Raw genomic sequence first — 12,318 nt, 5'->3', positions numbered from 1 at the left:
ATGTATTTTGGCATGTTATTTACTTATTCAGCTTATTCGGATCTTTTTTACGTTGTTCATACATAAACAGATTTTTTTTTTAAATGCAAACACCACATATGAAAACGACTGATGCATTGTGTTCCTCCTTATAACAAAACCCTGGTAACCACTGCAGCCGGGCAGGGTCCTTTTTCCCTTACCATGAAATAAGTTAATGCTAATTCTGCTTTTTCTTGTAATTCTCATGTTGTTCCATTTCAAGGGAACTTTTCCCGCATGTAAAATAGCATCCGGGTGATACAATCAGGTATAAAACCAAGTTTTGAAAGCTGCCCCATCCATTCTCCCCAGCCATAGTTCTCCTCTCACAACACACAACCATCAGCCCAAGTAACACACTGTAATGTCCAGTTTAATTTTTAGTGTAATGTCCAGTTTAACTTTTACCTAGAAGACTGGCTTTGTGCAGGAAACATTCCCAAGTCAAAGCACCCTTTTCTGTTTAGGACTTGCTAGTTCTACATTTCCATGATCTGATGCAGTAGATTCTGTAAGCACTGCAGCTCGCTGCCCAACAGTTTTTAATTAAAAAGAGAGAGAGGAGGACTGGGCACATCTCCAACATTTTTTTCAAAGAACCTTATAGGGAGAAGACCAGAACAGATGAGATCCTTCTTGTGCAGTATGAGCATCACTTGCTATTTCTATGCCAAGAAGCTCTTACAGATTTCAGACCACTGGTGTGCTAAGAATCACATATGTGAATTCAGCAAGAAACAGAGCCTCCCTCTTATGGAAAGCCACAGTGAGTCAGAGTTTCCCATCACACGTAGATGCAGCAACAGATTCATGAGCATGTTCTTCACACACAATCACATATGCACATTTTGCTTCATGAAAATTGCAGCCACATGAGGAAAAACTTCACATGCAAAACAAATCAGATTCTCACAGTGGTTCTCAAACTTTTAGCACCAGGACCCACTTTTTAGAATGAGAATCTGTCAGGACCCACTGGAAGTTATCTCATGACTGGAAGTGACATAGTCAAGCAGGAAAACTTTTAGTAATTCTAGGCTGCAATCCTACCCACATTTACCCAGAAGTAAGCTCCATTTACTGTCATTGTTAAAAGCATATACATAGTAGTCTGTTAAAAGTACAGATGTGTAACATTTTCCCAAATGCAGTCACAGACCATGGTAACATCAAGTCTAATATATTAAAAATAAAATATTGAAATGAACGGAGACCAACCTGAACTTGGTTTGCGACCCATCTAGTGGGTCTGGACCCATAGTTTGAGAAAAACTGTATAGAACAATAAGAATTTGTGACAAGATATCATGAGCAAGTAAGTGTTGCATCTGGACCACAGTCTTCCATCGCTAGAATTTCCTTTGTGTCAACATTGGCTGTTACAAACTGTATGTCTTTCCTATGGGACAACTGAAATTCACAGCAGATGTTTTTATTCAATGGCTCCAAATTTCAACACATTGCAGAGACAAGAGAGCAGCACTTGGACAATAGGAAAGGATGTGCAGAGGACCAATCGTGGGTCAAAAGAGGATGTTTAAAGGTCTTTCTATACAAATATGATTCAGATCCATTTTAATTTTTGCAGTACTTCCAGAACCCCAATTGCTCAACAGCAGTAACAAAATTATTGCAGGGAACATAACCTCACTGCTCCTACTTTCCACCTCTTTTTAAGTTTGCCTAGATGGGTGTTCCAGCTCAGGAGCTGCAAAATGTAGTCACCAGTTTGTAGTTCTTTCTAGAGTCTCAAAAAAACAGTTTGACAGCGTATATGTATGGTGTGGTGTATTCACACATCCTGATTCTTTACTAGTATGACATCTTCTGCGGTGCACATGCAGGTGTAAGGACTGTATGGCTGAATACTTCCCATGACAGAAAAACAGTCATGCACATGGAAAAACTAGCATGTGATCTATCTCAGATATAATTCTGCAGTGGATGTGGACTGCATGATCAAAGGTTTGGGATTATGCTCCTAGTTTAAGCTCTGTTGTATTGGAGACCAAAGTTTTCATTGCAACAGCAACTAACAAGTATGCCCGCTTTTGAGGAAACATGCATTTCACAATAGAAATTTTTTTATCTCAATCAACTATTTGAATTGTCCTTTTGATGAACTATTCTGTTCTGCACTTTTAAAAGTTTTTCCTCATTTTTAAACTGCTGTACTCCTCCTGCATCTTTCCTCTTCTTTTCCTTCTCTTGGATTGCTCCCTCCTTTGCTTCTAGGCTGAAATCCTAGGAACACCTACTAAGGAATAAGTCCTTCACGTGCCTTACAAATATGACTAGACCTTCAGTTTTCGTTCTGCTTGTTAAACCTCAAATCCCTTTTTAACTTGTCTACATTCCTTCCCTTTGTCTCTTTCTACTACTGAAATTCATTGCTTCCTCTATGTCATGCCTCCATATTGCCTTCTTCCATATGATAGCAATTGTTGGTAGCAATCTCAGATTTTCAGCCAGGAGATTGGTGTGGCATTAACATTTCAATTACCTACTTGCTCTATTCCCTATTTTTCTTTGTCTTATTCTAATAGTTATAAACCTATTTATAAGTTTCTTACGTTTTTACTGTTGTATAGTATTTACTGAATTTCAAATAACCCCGTGGTAACTTGAAGGGCTGTGACTTAGCAACAGAATACCTGCCTTGCATGCAGAAGATCATAGGTTCAATCCCAGGCAGCTCCAGAGAGGGCAAGGAAAAGTTCCTATCAGAAAGCCACTGACAGACTGCGTTGGCAATGCTGACCCTGGAATGACCAATGGTCTGATTCAATATAAGGCAATTCCTACAAAATGCTACATTCAGCCTGACTGTTTGAAGTAATGCGAGAATTTTAATTCAGTTAGTGGCAAAAGACTCTTTCTTCATCTAAAACATCTTCATTCATTATGTCTTCGCTGCTTCAAGTACTGATACCGATTTTATTTTTTACATGCCACTTTGTTATTTTAATAGAACATTTAAAACAAATGTTTTAAATACAAATAGGTGCATATAAAATGAGTATTGCCTCATTTTCTCCAATATTGGAGAATAATCAATATACATTAAAAATAGAAATGAAGCAATCATGTTTCTCAAAAATTTCTCCAAAAATTAATGTTTCTCAAAAAAAAGACAAAAGTTAGCTAGTGTACAGTCTGAGCTCCTTTAAAGTTAAACCCTATGAAAGACAAGAATTCTCAATAATCTAACAGATATGGACTGCAATTGTGTTTTATTCTAAACTTTGAGATGTCAAGTGAAGTTTTACCAGTTCTTCCCAGTGAGGAAAATTTCTAACATGATAATGTTGTGGTTATAGCTTTCGTTAGGTTTTTCTGTTCATGACAAACTTTCAAGGGGACAGGAAGAAATGAAAACCATTCCACATTTCAGGAAAAATAAGTTGAAGTCACCCTTTATACAGTACTGACATTGAATATATTCCTACAAAAATTAGGGAACATAAAGCAGATCAAATTCTTAACCTTGAAAGATACCCATAAAATATTTGGAGGTTTGTTTCAAGAAGCATGAGCTTTGCACAATTGTAACAAATAACTGAACCAGATTTTCTAAACATAGGAGTCCTATTCATCACTATATACAGTAAGCTGAAGAATGTCTCTTGTGTGAGTTAACTGCGTACCCACACAAATGACATTAAGCTTTAGCAGTTCATCAGAATAGCTAATGCCTGGAAATGAATCATGGTTGTCATATTCAGCTTTCCAAAGCGTTTTTACTAATTCTATTAAAACTAAACTATGAATCAAATGTGCAAGAAGACACAGAAGTGTTTGCACATTCCTGTTTAGCACCCCTCATGTTTACTTATTTTAAAGATTTATGCCCATTCTCCTCCCTCCCCGACAGTGCGGCACTCTGGGCCATTTACAATATTTATTAACATACGAAGATAAAAAAGATAAAAACAATTTTTAAAAACAGAAGCGAGCCTAAAGCATCATTAAAAACATTCATAAAACAAAACATACACTTAAAAATGCAGCTACAGCTAATAATAATAATAAAAGCATCTTTAAAAATGCAGAGATAGCAGTATCCCAACCAAAACTAAAACTAAGGTGGAAAGGCCAACTGGAAAAGAAACATTTGAAGGTTCTAACAAGGAAAATATTTCTTACAGATTGCCACAACATTTCAAGTGATGAAAAGCCTGATCCTACCCAGTGCTTGGATTGAGCAGGCTGGAGGTCTCCTTAGGGACCTTTGTTCCCTTTCCCCATGTCAAATGCCAGACTGCACAATGGTGCTACTACAAATTACTGGCACAAGTCCAAGAAGCACCACGCTGGGCTTTCAGGCCTGGGAGAGGAAATATAATTCAGTATAGGCCAGCATATCAATCCCACCCTTCTCTCAAGCCTGAATCGATCCATCACACCCTCTCTCTGCCCCCATTCCCCAGTCCTGACCAGGTAAACCCTCTGATGGGTGTGGGAGCTAAGCCGCAGCCCAGCCTAGGCAACTTCCGATGCTATCCCTGACCTGAACAGTATTCACTCGTAAACACATAGCGAAGAAAACAGGGAGCAAAAGCTTAACGTTTTAGCCTCTAGTCTTCTGGGTGCAGACTGCCTATGGCAGTGGTTCTCACACATTTAACACCGGGACCCACTTTTTAGAATGAGAATCCGTTGGGACCCACAGGAAGTGATGTCATGACATGTCAAGTGGCATCATCAAGCAGGAAAATTTTTAAACAATCCTAGGCTGCAATCCTGCCCACACTTACCCAGGAGTAAGTCCCATTTACTATCACTGTTAAAAGTACAGATCTGTAACATTTCCCCAAATGCAGTCACATACCATAGAAGCATTGCATAATACAGGGGTGCCCAAACCCCAGCCCTGGGGCCACTTGTGGCCCTGGGGGACTCCCAATCTGGCCCGCGGGAAGCCCCCAGTCTCCAATGAGCCTCTGGCCTTCTGGAGACTTTCTCGAGCCTGTGCTGGCCCGACGCAACTGCTCTCAGCGTGAGGGTGACTATTTGACTTCTCATGTGAGCTGTGGGATGAGGGCTCCCTCCACTGCTTGCTGTTTCACGTCTGTGATACAGCAGCGGCAGTGAAGGAAAGGCCGGCCTTGCTTTGTGCAAGGTCTTTTATAGGCCTTAAGCTATTGCAAGACCTTCATTCATTCATATAAGTTCCATCTCTAATATAGTCATTCAGGTAAATTTATGTAAATTTATTCAAATTTGAAATGTAAATTAATTTTTTCCCCGGCGCCCAACACAGTGTCAGAGATGATGTGGCCCTCCTGCCAAAAAGTTTGGACACCCTGGTCTAATAAAATAAAAATAAAATATTGAAATGAATGGGGACCCACTGGCCTATGGGATATGATTGCTCAGTACAGTACACATAATTAGCAGTGCAATATTTTTGGTTACTCTACTGGGGCTATCAATGCTTTAACAGCTTCCAAACAGCTAATGCAGCTGGCCCTGCTTTTTGCCTACTACAAGTTGCAGTTTGGATTACATGGGTTGATTTTTAAGTGGCTAGTGCAGTGTTTCTCAAACTGTGGGTCGGGACCCAATAGGTGGGTGGCGAACCAATTTCAGGTGGGTCCCCATTCATTTCAATATTTTATTTTTAATATACAGTATTGGACTTGATGCTGCCATGGTATGTGATTGCATTTGGGGAAATGTTACAGACCTGTACTTTTAACAAGCTACTATGTATATTGATCGTCAATGGGACTATCAATGGGATTTAACAATGACAGTCAATGGGACTTAATCCTGGGTAGGATTGCAGCCTAGGATTGTTACAAATTTTCCTGCTTGATGATGTCACTTCTGGTCATGACATCATTCCTGGTGGTTTCTGACAGATTCTCATTCTAAAAATTGGGTCCCAGTGCTAATTGTGTGAGAACCACTGGGCTAGTGGTTGGGAAGAATGGGATTAGACTTGGGAACCATTGATCTCTTCTGGCGGCTTGATTTCAACACTGGCTATTCCCACTCAGAGTTGGAATATGGGCCAGTGCAGTAGTAAGGAAGAAACACCATGCTTCCTTGGTTGTGTATTAAAGTTACAGGTGTAGATCAAGGCTGGCATCTTTGTATTTCAATGATTAGGTCTACAGATGCATGTAAAAAAGTCAGTATTAAAACCATTTATAGAGAAGATCACAAACATCAACACTCTAAATTTGATTCAAGACTTCATGTGCAGATCTAAAACTGAAACTGCTTCTCCAAGCTAACTAAAAGAAGGTATAATTTTCATCAAACCATTCTGGATCAGAGAAGGATCCATATAGTCAAATGAAGGTAATGGCCAACCTACCCACCCCCATTTTCCTCTAGCATTTGACAAGATATAGTACCCTTGAATGCAAAAGTAACATAACTATCATGGGTTTTGTGCTATGGGCAATCTAAACTCTCTCACAGTGAGACAGCACAAATTCCTTGTGCTGGCTCCCGAGAGTGGTGAACGTGCCATAAAGCACATTCACGGATACTTGGGAGGACAGGTTCTCTCACTGTGCTGGAACTGCACTGGGACAGGGTGAGTTATGCTGGCCCAGGGGGTGGGAGAGGACGGCAGGAGGAAGGAATGGAGGCAGGGGAGGGCAACCTGTGAGGGCGGATCAGGCCGGGGAGTGGGATGAGACCGGATGTGGCAGCACAGGCTGGATTCTAACCCCCATCCCCTGCCCGACTGGCATTACACAGGCAGCTTAGATTTGCATCTGCGAAATCACAGGCGCACATTCAAGTAGCCCCACAGGGCTGTCCAGGGCATTTCTTGGTGTAAGGGGAATAAAATCTTATTCTGAGTTGCACCCCAGGCTGCACCTACCTCATGCTGGATACAGCACAGGTCTATCGGCCTGCCTGTTCCAGCACAAGTGACGACTGAGCCCTGAATGTTATATTTGTTTGAAGCACTTGTCTCTTTTCTGAACCTACTACCAGTCACGTTCACTGGGTGACCTTCTGTTTTAATATTATGAGAGACAGCTAAAACCATCCACTGCACATACACTTCACAAACCTTGATCATGTCATTCTTTAGTACTATTTTTTTCTAAACTGAAAAAGCACAACAAATTCAGCCATTTTTTAAAAGCAGAGTCTGGAAACTCTCTTTCTGGACTTGAAGATACCAAAACTATACAAGATATTCTAACAGTTTAATCCTGCCCCCATCCCCAGTGCTAATGCAGCTGCACCAAAAAGGCACATGCTGCATCCTATTGATGAATAGAATATAATACTTTATTGTCACTGTACAAGTACAACGAAATTTCAATGCTCTCCAAGACATGGACATAAAACATTCATACAACAAACATACAATCAAACAATCAAATAACACATTCATTTAGAGATGTAATAAATAAATAATAAAACCCCATAAAACATTTGAAGATGCTGTGTTATCATATTCCTAATGATTTTAAGTTCATTGTTCAATATGATTATAGCTTTAGAATAAAAACTATTCATTGGGGAGGGGGGCATTGGACAGCCTGCAGGAGGCAAATGAAAACATCTTGCACTTACCTCCTGGTAGGTTGCCCAATTGCAATGGACCTCCTCGGACATACACCATCTATTTTGGTAGTATATGTCCAAGGAGAGAAAAGGGGCAGGGAGATTTTAAAAAGAGGGGATCAGATCCAGCATGCAACACTGTCACCAGATCCACTTCCTTTTGGTTCCTTCCCTTCCCCATTCAAAAGCACCCCAGTTCCTCCCACTCCCTCGTCCTTCCCTTCACACATATGGCTCTCCCCTCACTTTTCAGTTTGTCTCCTGCTGAGACTGATGCTTCTCAGCTCACATCCTCTGAAAAAAGTATTACATGATGCTGTTGACATCATGGGATGCTCTGTCACCAGAGAAGTTCCAGGACTCCACTCCCTCTTGGCTACACACCTGCTGCTTATCCTTGGTCTCCATTTTCTTCCCCTTTCCTTATTGTGCCTGTTTTAGAACTGTAAGCGCTTTTCAGTTGCGATCTCTCCTCTTGTTTCTGGGTAAAGTGCATGTATATAGCAGGTGCAATAATAATAATAGAAACTGTACATTTGAGTTTAAATAAATATGAAGTATAATCTTGCAAAGCATTTTCTTTGACTGCCTAAGTTGTACAAATTGCCCCTCCCATTCACCGTCAGAGCCATTTCAGGCAGTGATGGCAACAAGATGCCATTTGTTCGGTGACAACCTGCACATTGCCGTCGCCGCCCAGAATGGCTCCAATGGTAAGTGGGAAGGGGCACTTACATGACGTGTTGCAGCACATGCAGTACTTACTGCAGTTCTGCCGTGTTCTAGCTATGCTATTTCCTAAAGCCCATCAGGCATTGCCAGTTTGGTTCACATCATGCCAATTGCAGCTCATCTGATCAAGGTGTCAGAGCACATACCGTAAGGACCAGCTGAAACGGCTTTCCCAGTTGCTTGCATCAAGTACTGGATTTGATACTCTGCCCAGCTGGAATGTTAAACCTTGGATTCCACTGCGGTAACAAATTCTATCTCAGTAGATAACTTCTGGACAAAGGCTGCTTTTCTTTTCTCCAAAGCCTTAATTATATAGCTATCATGCTGGGAGTTTCTCTACAATTTTGAATGCTGTAATAAGTGGTGACTTGTCCGATGACATAATTTAACAAAGTATCTCTCGTTTGCAAAAAGGAACTATAGAAGCAGGGCAGGAAAGATCAACACCTTTCAACAACTGTACAAACCTGAATGAATCTACAGACACGGTTCTCCAGACAGGTGTGCACAATGCATATAGATAATGTTGGTGGTGCTTTTATACCATAACCTTGTGTCCTTCCGTTTCTTGACCTTTCTGAAAGATACACATGCCTCTCCATAATGCAAGATTCCTAGTTTTGTGTGTCAGGGATTACTGGTGTAGCATAATGATGGAAGAGATTGAGTTGTGAACCAGGAAGTCTGCAAGTCAAATTCTGTCTCAGTCATGGCCTTACTGCATTGCCTAAGGCAAGTCACTATTGTTCAGCCTCAGCTCCTCTGTCTTCAATAGAGAAATATAAACACTCACCTGCCTCATGAATTGCTGTAAGAATTACCAGGACAGTACTGTATATGAAAAACACTTTAAGCATTTCCAATGCTAAGTATTATTACTATATTTGGCAAGATAAATAACTTATGTGGACAAAGTATGTGTGAACACATCTGCAGAAAAAAGAAGCATGATACTTTCTAGATTTTTATCTCACTAGAAGTGCTCTTGCAAAAGGGACATATTCTGAGAGGGCTTGTTAAATTATGTTTTTCCTTCACAAAATGCGTTTCAACAAAATGCAAGTTCATTTACTCAAGCCACCTGGGAAAAGATTTCAACTTGAAATACTGAATAGTTTAAATACCCTTTGCTCCATTAAAGCTAGCAACATTTTTGCTTAAAAAGATACTCCCGTCTACATTTTGAACAGATTAATCCAGTGGTTCTCAAACTTACAGGCCGCTGCCTGATTTATAAATGTCAAGGAATGTGACTATAATGGTGATTGAACAGCAGTTCTTCCCCTGCCCCCAAGTAGCAGCTTGTTTAATCCTTAATGCACATAGTCTAATCTGCACCGTTACCAAAAATTGGTGCAAAAAACCAAAATGCAAACTACCAAAAATGGGGTCATGACCCACAGTTTGAGAACTGCTGAATTAATCTATTAATGATGGGTGAAGGATTAACATACCAAAATTAAAAGGACTTCCAGCAAGAAAACAGCAGATTCCTCTGATGTCACTGTCACCGTTGCAAGCATCTTTTATTGATCATGGTCAAAGATGATACAACTTAAGCAACTATTCACAGCCTTTAGAGAAGCTAAAGCATGTGGTCCAATGTGACATACAGTAAATCCTCTGATTTCAGAGACTTGATGTCTGAAACTTGGTTCCCACAACATGTCAGTAGCCTACATGCTAGAAGAATTGCTTATTTACATGGTCTACACCAGAGCCTCCAACTCATATAATATCATGGCTCCTCCTTCCTGAAAAGAAGAGTCAGTATTTTTGCAAACTCGGCATTACATTGTGCTTATGAGAGTAGATTGCTTAGATTAGTTAAGTGCAACCTGGCTGCCAGCATAATCAGTTAAGTAAACATGCCTATGAGGATGGTGTCAATGTTTCATTCCTCATGATAATGAAACATCACAGCTGTTAACAAATGAAAGAAGAGAGTACGTATTAGACAAATGAAGGTCTGAAAACAGCCTTCAAAGTTCTTAGCCGGACTTCAACCAAAAAACAAGCCACATGCAAGCACAGTTATCAGGAATTCAAAGCATCTGCAGGAGGTAATGAAGGTATTAGCTTTGTGTAAAGAAGTAGGCAAGTTACATCCTCAAAATGAAAAGAACAAAAGTCAAATTTCATTTGCATAAATCTATACTGTTTAATCCTGAATTTATAGTTCACTTCACACTGCAAATAGGAAAAAGCTCAATTTGAGGAACACTTGGAGTCATGTACACCCTGGAAATCGCCTGCCAACATGGAGCAGGTCTTTGAAAAGGGAGAGATTATCATTTTTAAATAAAAGTACTAACGGACCTCAATTAACACATTTCTGTCAAAACGACCCACACAGCAACTTCTGGTAGTCTGGTTCAACGCACTGGAAGGACGAGGAAAATGGCAAGTGAATGAAAGAGGTCTAACGAATGGTCAGTTTTGTCTACACAATTACATCATGAATTTTCCTGCAGAAAAGCCACAGCTCATGCTGGTCCCAGAAAGAACCCCCACTTACTGCTGAGTGACCTGCACAAGTCAGTGCTGCAGGTGGAATGATCAAGAGGGGCACCGAGTACCCCAACACCAGCACACTTCAGGAGTCGACGCCTGAAGACTGCATTTCCGCTGGCAGCACAGCATATGCATGAATGACTCAAATTCATCGGGCTACAATCCAGCACCGAGTCAGGCTTTCAAAAGGCTAAAGTGCACCCGACAAAGGAGGTTTGGGGCTCAGAGAGCAACGTGCTTTGGGCAGAAGGCCACACATTTCATTTGACACATTTTATGAAACTACCAAATTATTTGTGCATAGCAGCCATTTTCAACCTTCTTCATCTCCTGGCACACTGAGAAGGCACTACAATTGTCACGGCGCACCACTGGTTGTTTGACCACTGACAAGGCACACTATGCTGCTGGTAGGGGGCTCACAACTCCCAACTGCCCTACTAAAAAACGGCCCTGCCCAAACTGCTGTAGCACACCTGTGGACCATCTGCCGCACACCAGTGGCTGAAAGTCCCTGGTGTCTAGATTAGGTGCATGGACAGCCAGAAGGTCTAGAAGGGCAGAAGGTTTTCGAGATCCATTTCTGAAGGGAACTGCTGAGTACAGGAGCATCCCTCAAGTGCTCCAGCTTTGGCCTCCATCCTGGATACTGGACACACTTTGGTGCCAGGACCCCACCCACTGGCGACCCCAGAAGGGCTCCACACCCACATGGCCTCTGAATCACTGCTGAGTGAGTGAGTGAAGCACAAGGAAAGACTGCTCTGACAGCCCTGCATCTCCCCTGTTCCCTCGCCTCCAGGGACAGGCAGTGAGGGGGGCTGAAGGAAGGTCCTTTGCCATCTGCCTGCCAAGGCTGCGGTCCAGGCTGGGCTCTGCAGACACGTCACGAAACTTTCTCTCCCCTCCTCCCGAGACGCGCTCAGCCAGGATGTCCGAAGCGCACACACAAAGAGGCGCGCGCCACCGCCCGCAGGCGACCCCGGGTAGGCTGGCTGGCTGCCTTCCTTTCCCGCTTGCACGCCCGCGGCTGCCCTTTACCTTCTCAGCCTCGAGCCCTCGCAGCCGCTGCAGCCCCGAACGCCCCTCCTTCCCGAGTCCCCCGCATTTCTTCCACGCAGGATCCCCTGTCTGGCGAGGATGCGGCTCGGGGCCGGCGATTGGAGGGCGCAGGGAGCCGTCCCGTCCTCCCGTTGGCTCTCCCGCTTGCCAGTCTCCCCGCTTGCCACTGCCGGAGAGGAGAAAGCACTGCGAGCGCCGAAGGCTGGCGAGGCGTCCCCTCCCTTCCACCCCCGGGTAGACGCAAGCATCGCATTCCACCGCGTCCACGTGACGCGCCGAGTTGCTCTCCTTTGTGCAGCTGTGCAAGGCGGAGTGGGAAAAAGCTGGCCCTGGACGCCGCTGGAAGCCACGCTCCAGAGCCCTCCAGCTCAGCTATGGGCACAGCAAGCTGGGCAGTGCACCACAGGCTGGGCTCTCCCCCCCCCCGCGTCACTCCGGACC

At 42.8% G+C, this 12,318-nt stretch overlaps 1 protein-coding gene across 2 annotated transcripts in view; it reads right to left on the bottom strand.

The window, feature by feature from the left end:
• Nucleotides 1-11,898, bottom strand: part of ARHGEF10 (Rho guanine nucleotide exchange factor 10) — a 114,704-nt gene extending 102,806 nt beyond the window's left edge. For both annotated transcript variants that reach the window (XM_066612385.1, XM_066612387.1), the window contains exon 1: nt 11,857-11,898. The gene's annotated coding sequence lies outside the window, so the exon portion shown is untranslated. The remainder of the gene's footprint in view (nt 1-11,856) is intronic.
• Between the last annotated feature and the right edge of the window lie 420 nt (nt 11,899-12,318).

The sequence above is a fragment of the Tiliqua scincoides genome, chromosome 1 (genome assembly GCF_035046505.1).
Source record: "Tiliqua scincoides isolate rTilSci1 chromosome 1, rTilSci1.hap2, whole genome shotgun sequence".
Lineage (NCBI taxonomy): Eukaryota > Metazoa > Chordata > Lepidosauria > Squamata > Scincidae > Tiliqua > Tiliqua scincoides.
The sequence above is the reverse complement of the archived record's forward strand: the minus strand, read 5'-3'. Positions and strand labels throughout refer to the sequence as shown.